The sequence below is a fragment of the Triticum urartu genome, chromosome 7, assembly GCF_003073215.2.
Source record: "Triticum urartu cultivar G1812 chromosome 7, Tu2.1, whole genome shotgun sequence".
Classification (NCBI taxonomy): domain Eukaryota; kingdom Viridiplantae; phylum Streptophyta; class Magnoliopsida; order Poales; family Poaceae; genus Triticum; species Triticum urartu.
In genome coordinates this window covers 214,198,126-214,203,872 of record NC_053028.1, presented here as the reverse complement: position 1 = coordinate 214,203,872, position 5,747 = coordinate 214,198,126, and positions in this window count along the sequence as shown.

The window sequence follows — 5,747 nt, the reverse complement described above, 5'->3', positions numbered from 1 at the left end:
CATCCCTCTACTCACCCACACCCCCTGTTATTCTGCAGCGACGACAGCCTCACACCGCAGCGAACCAGTGAACCATCATACTCCTCTATGCGTGGGCATCCACTACCGCGTCTTCCCCGGCTCCGCGTCGTCCCCTTCCAAGGCCTCGCCGTCGTCCACCGCCCTGGTGCTCTCTGTGCGGCATGGTCAACATGTTCAAGGAACGACTTCCATCGGAAGAGTACTTTGCGTGGAGAGGCTGACAGCTAGGTCCACGATGGCCGCAAGGAAGTGCCTCCTTATTACGTGCAAAATAATTATTTCTCCACCTAATAGTAGGGACCCACTGGACGGGCCACTGTATTTCGTGAAAAAAATGTTTCCCCCCTGACTGCTGGGACCCACCAGCTACATCTTCACATGCAAGGAAGTGCCTCCTTATTACGCAAAAAAATGAATACCCCCTGCTAGCTGGGACCCAGTATAGTGGCAGGCTGACTTGTGGGCCTACTAAGTTGACGAGGACGGAGGGCTTTGTCAACTTGGTCAATTTGCATGATTCTAGCTCCAGTGACTGTACGATGTCCATCCAACAGCCGTAGTGCTTCTTAAACCTCCAGTCTTCTTGCTCAAGTCGCCCAAACTAGCGTCGGTCGTGCCTCGTGCTCCTGCCTCCCGTGGTCGGCTGCGATGCGGCGGAGGCCTCACCGCCCCTACTACTCCCACCGCTGGCCAGGCCATCCCTCTACTCACCCACACCCCCTGTTATTCTATGGCGATGGCAGCCTCACACCGCAGCGAACCAATGAACCCTCATACTCCTCTACGTGTGGGCATCCACTGCCGCGTCTTCCCCAGCTCCGTGTCGTCCCCTTCCTAGGCCTCGCCGTCATCCACCGCCCTGGTGCTCTCGGCGTGGTGTGGTCAACATGGTCAAGGAAAGGCTTCCATCAGGCGTGGACTGTACGTGGAGAGGCTGATAGCTGGGTCCATGGCTGCAGCAAGGAAGTGCCTCCTTATTACGCAGAAAATAATGATTCCTCCACCTGATAGCAGGGACCCACCGGACGGGAAACCATATTTCGTGAAAAAATGTTTCCCCCTTGACTGCTGGGATCTACCAGCGACATCTTCGCACGCAAGGAAGTGCGTCCGGGCAAAAAAAATGATTCGCCCCCTAACTGCTGGGACCCACCAGCTACATCTTCGCACGCAAGGAAGTGCCTGACAGTCGGGACCCACCTAGTCGAAGCGTACGTAGCATTGTCATTCTGGTCACGAACGTGTACGTACATACTGGTCCATGTCGAGGCGCGCACGTGTCGTAGTAGAGGCGTGCACGTAGCATGTACACTTATGTACAGCGACCAGTGTGCAAGAAATAAAATACGGCCACATACGTACATACGGGCAGGGTTTCAAACGCCTACTCGCGCATACATACGGCCAGGGCTCGTGTACATGGCTCGGTCGGAATGGAGAAACAACGTCGTCGTCGTGTTCATGGGGAGCCAACCGGCTGTTTTGGAACGGAATGCGTCGTGGTGTTCATCGGGAGGGCTTGGACGGAACAGCCCATGGAAACGAGGTCTGGCGTACCGTAGAACGGAGGAAACGGCCTTGTGTTCGATCAGCCACGGCCGAAACGGGATCATGTTCATCGCGAGGGGTCTGGCGTACCACAAAACGGAGGAAACGGACCTCCTACGGTCGAAATGGGGGTCCTGTTCATCGGGAGGGGTGTGGCGTACTGCAAAACGGAGGAAACGGACTTGTGCTGGAGCGCAACGGTCGAAACGGGGGTCCTGTTCATCGGGAGGGGTGTGGCGTACTGCAAAGCGGGACTCCACGGGATACTGCTCGTCTCCACCGTCAACCCCCTCCAGCCTCCACGTGCTACTGTTCATCCACCGTCGACCTCCTCCAGCCTCCACCCGCGACTGTTCATCCACGGGCTCCTATTCATCCAGCCTCCACCGCACGCTACTCCACCGGCTACTGTTCAACCAGCCCTCTCCATGGGCTCCCATTCAATCACCCCTCCACGGGCTACTGTTCATCCAGCCCTCCACCATCTACTATTCATCCAGCCCTCCACGGGGTGGTCCTGTTCATCTAGCCCTCCACAGGGTCCTGTTCATCCAGCCCAGCCGGCTCGATCGATCGGGGTCATGTTCATCCAGAGGCAACACCGCGGTGTCCTGTTCATCCACCCCCACCGAGAACTGTTCATCCAAACCCCCCCAGCAACACTCACTATTCATCCAGAGGCAGCACCGATCGGCTTCAGTTAGTAGCAGTAGCGAAGGAATCACTCGGGTTCAGTAACGTAGCTAGTGCAATCACTTGGGTTCAGTTAGAGCCCAACACCTCGCACGCGCGTGCGTATGTGTACGAGAGAAACGCACAATGCTCAGCCTCGACCACCCACCGTAACCGGGAACACCCCGATATTTTCCTCGCCCTCGCTTCTACCACTATTTTTTCCATCATGGACGGCCCAAAGAATGTCATGTAGTTGCGTCTCCGGCCCGCCCAGGACGAAAAGCCCATTTTCTGTCATGAGTTTCTATCATAGAAGTAGGAGCCCACCACATCTATGACGATACCGGGTTTTGTCACAATTATCATCATAGAAGTGTCATAAGTATGACAGAAAAAATTTTCATTCGTCCCAAAATGTCACGGATGTGTATTTTTTTGTAGTGCGGTGATGGTGAAGTGATCCGCGCAGGGCTTCGCCTAAGCACTACGACAATATGACCGGAGGAGCAAACGGTGGAAGGGGGCGCCGCACACGGCTAGGGACAATTGTTGTGTGTTGGAGGCACCCCCCCCCCCCGCGTATATAAAGGAGGGAGAGGGGAGGAGGCTGGCCTAGGAGCGCCCCAAGTGGGAGGAGTCCCACTTGGGCTCCTAGTCCAATTCGGCCCCCCTTGCTTTTATCGAAGGGGGAAGGATAGGAAGAAGGAGAAGGAAAGGGGGGCAGTGCCCCCTCCCCTAATCCAATTCGGACTCCTCACTTGGGGGGCACCCTTGTGGGCTGGCTTGCCTCCCTCCTATGGCCCATGTGGCCCATATATTCCCCCCGGGGGTTCTGGTAACCCCCAAGTACTCTGATACGTACCCGATGCATTCCGAAACACTTCCGGTGTCCGAATACTATTGTCCAATATATCAATCTTTACCTCTCGACCATTTCAAGACTCCTCGTCATCTCCGGGATCTCATCCGGGACCCCGTACAATCTTCGGTCACCAAAACACATAACTCATAATACAAATCTTCGTCAAACATTAAGCGTGCGAACCCTACGGGTTCGAGAACTATGTAGACATGACCGAGACATCTCTCCGGTCAATAACCAATAGCGGAACCTGGATGCTCATATTGGTTCCTACATATTCTATGAAGATCTTTACCGGTCAAACCATAATGACAACATATGTCATTCGCTTTGTCATCGGTATGTGATACGTGTCCAACGTATCTATAATTTTTGATTGCTCCATGCTATATTATCTACTGTTTTGGACATTATTGGGATTTGTTATACACTTTTATATTATTTTTGGGACTAACCTATTAACCGGAGGCCCAGCCTAGAATTTCTGTTTTTTTGCCTATTTCAGGGTTTCGAAGAAAAGGAATATCAAACGGAGTCCAAATGGAATGAAACCTTCGGGAACGTGATTTTTGGAACGAACAAGATCCAGGAGACTTGGACCCTAAGTCAAGCAACCAACAGGGAGGCCACGAGGTAGGGGGCGCGCCTACCACCCCCCAGGCGCGCCCTCCACCCTCGTGGGCCCCCTGTTGCTCCACCGACGTACTTCTTCCTCCTATATATACCTATGTACCCCCTAACGATCAGATACGGAGCCAAAACCCTAATTCCACCACCATAACTTTCTGTATCCACGAGAACCCATCTTGGGGCCTGTTCCGGAGCTCCGCCGGAGGGGGCATCGATCACGGAGGGCTTCTACATCAACACCATAGCCTCTCCGATGAAGTGTGAGTAGTTTACCTCAGACCTTCGGGCCCATAGGTATTATCTAGATGGCTTCTTCTCTCCTTTTGGATCTCAATACAAAGTTCTCCCCCTCTCTTGTGGAGATCTATTCGATGTAATCTTCTTTTGCGGTGTGTTTGTTGAGACCGATGAATTGGGGGTTTATGATCAAGTTTATCTATGAACAATATTTGAATCTTCTCTGAATTCTTTTATGTATGATTGGTTATCTTTGCAAGTCTCTTCGAATTATCAGTTTGGTTTGACCTACTAGATTGATCTTTCTTGCAATGGGAGAAGTGCTTAGCTTTGGGTTCAATCTTGCGGTGTCCTTTCCCAGTGACACTAGGGGCAACAAGATGGGGTTTTCATCATATTGCATGAGTTTATCCCTCTACATCTTGTCATCTTGCTTAGAGGGTTACTCTATTCTTATGAACTTAATACTCTAGATGCATGCTGGATAGCGGTCGATGTGTGGAGTAATAGTAGTAGATGCAGGCAGGAGTCGGTCTACTTGTCTCGGACATGATGCCTATATACATGATCATACCTAGATATTCTCATAACAATGCTCAATTTTGTCAATTGCTCAACAATAATTTGTTCACCCACCGTAAAATACTTATGCTCTTGAGAGAAACCACTAGTGAAACCTATGGCCCCCGGGTCTATCTTCATCATATTAATCTTCCAATACTTAGTTGTTTTCATTGCTTTTATTTTACTTTGCATCTTTATCATAAAAATACCAAAAATATTATCTTATCATATCTATCAGATCTCACTCTCGTAAGTGACCGTGTAGGGATTGACAACCCCTTATGACGTTGGTTGCGAGGATTTATTTGTTTTGTGTAGGTGAGAGGGACTCACGTGTAGCCTCCTACTGGATTGATACCTTGGTTCTAAAAAGCTGAGGGAAATACTTACGCTACTTTGCTGCACCACCCTTTCCTCTTCAAGGGAAAACCAACGCAAGTGCTCAAGAGGTAGCAAGAAGGATTTCTGGCGCCGTTGCCGGTGAGGTCTACGCAAAAGTCAAACATACCAAGTATCCATCACAAACCCTTATCTCCCGCATTACATTATTTGCCATTTGCCTCTCCTTTTCCTCTCCCCCACTTCACCCTTTCCGTTTTATTCGCCCTCTCTCTCTATCCTACCTCTCTTTTTCTATTTGCCTCTTTTTGCCCATTCCCTGTTTGCTTGTCATTATGGCGTGTCCTCTATCTTCTCCGTTGTCTCCCGAGAATGAAGCTTTAAATTTTAAGCAAAGGGAGGGAGAAAATCTAAAAGACGCTTGGTATAGAATTTGCAATGCTCAAAATAGATCTACCAGAAAGCAATCTACTTCCGTTCTTCTTCGCAATTTTTATGTAGGCGCTACTCCTTGGCACAGATATATCCTTGATACCATTACCGGAGGGAACTTCTTGGGTAACCATACTTTTGATTCTTATAATGCTATGACAGATTTGTTTGGCTCACCACCTCTTTTGGTTAATGGAACTATGTTAACTTTGGAGCATGTAATGCAAAAACTTGAAATTATTGAAAATAAAGTTGCTACGTTGAGTTAATTGAAAATTTCGATAAAAAGATCCACAACTAAATTACCCAATATGGATCTAAAGTAGGAGTAACTTTGAAAAATATTAAAGAGAAGGAACCTATAGTTAATGAAAGAATAAATCATGATTCCACTAGAATCGATAAACTTGAGGGTACCATTACCAACTTGGGAACCGCT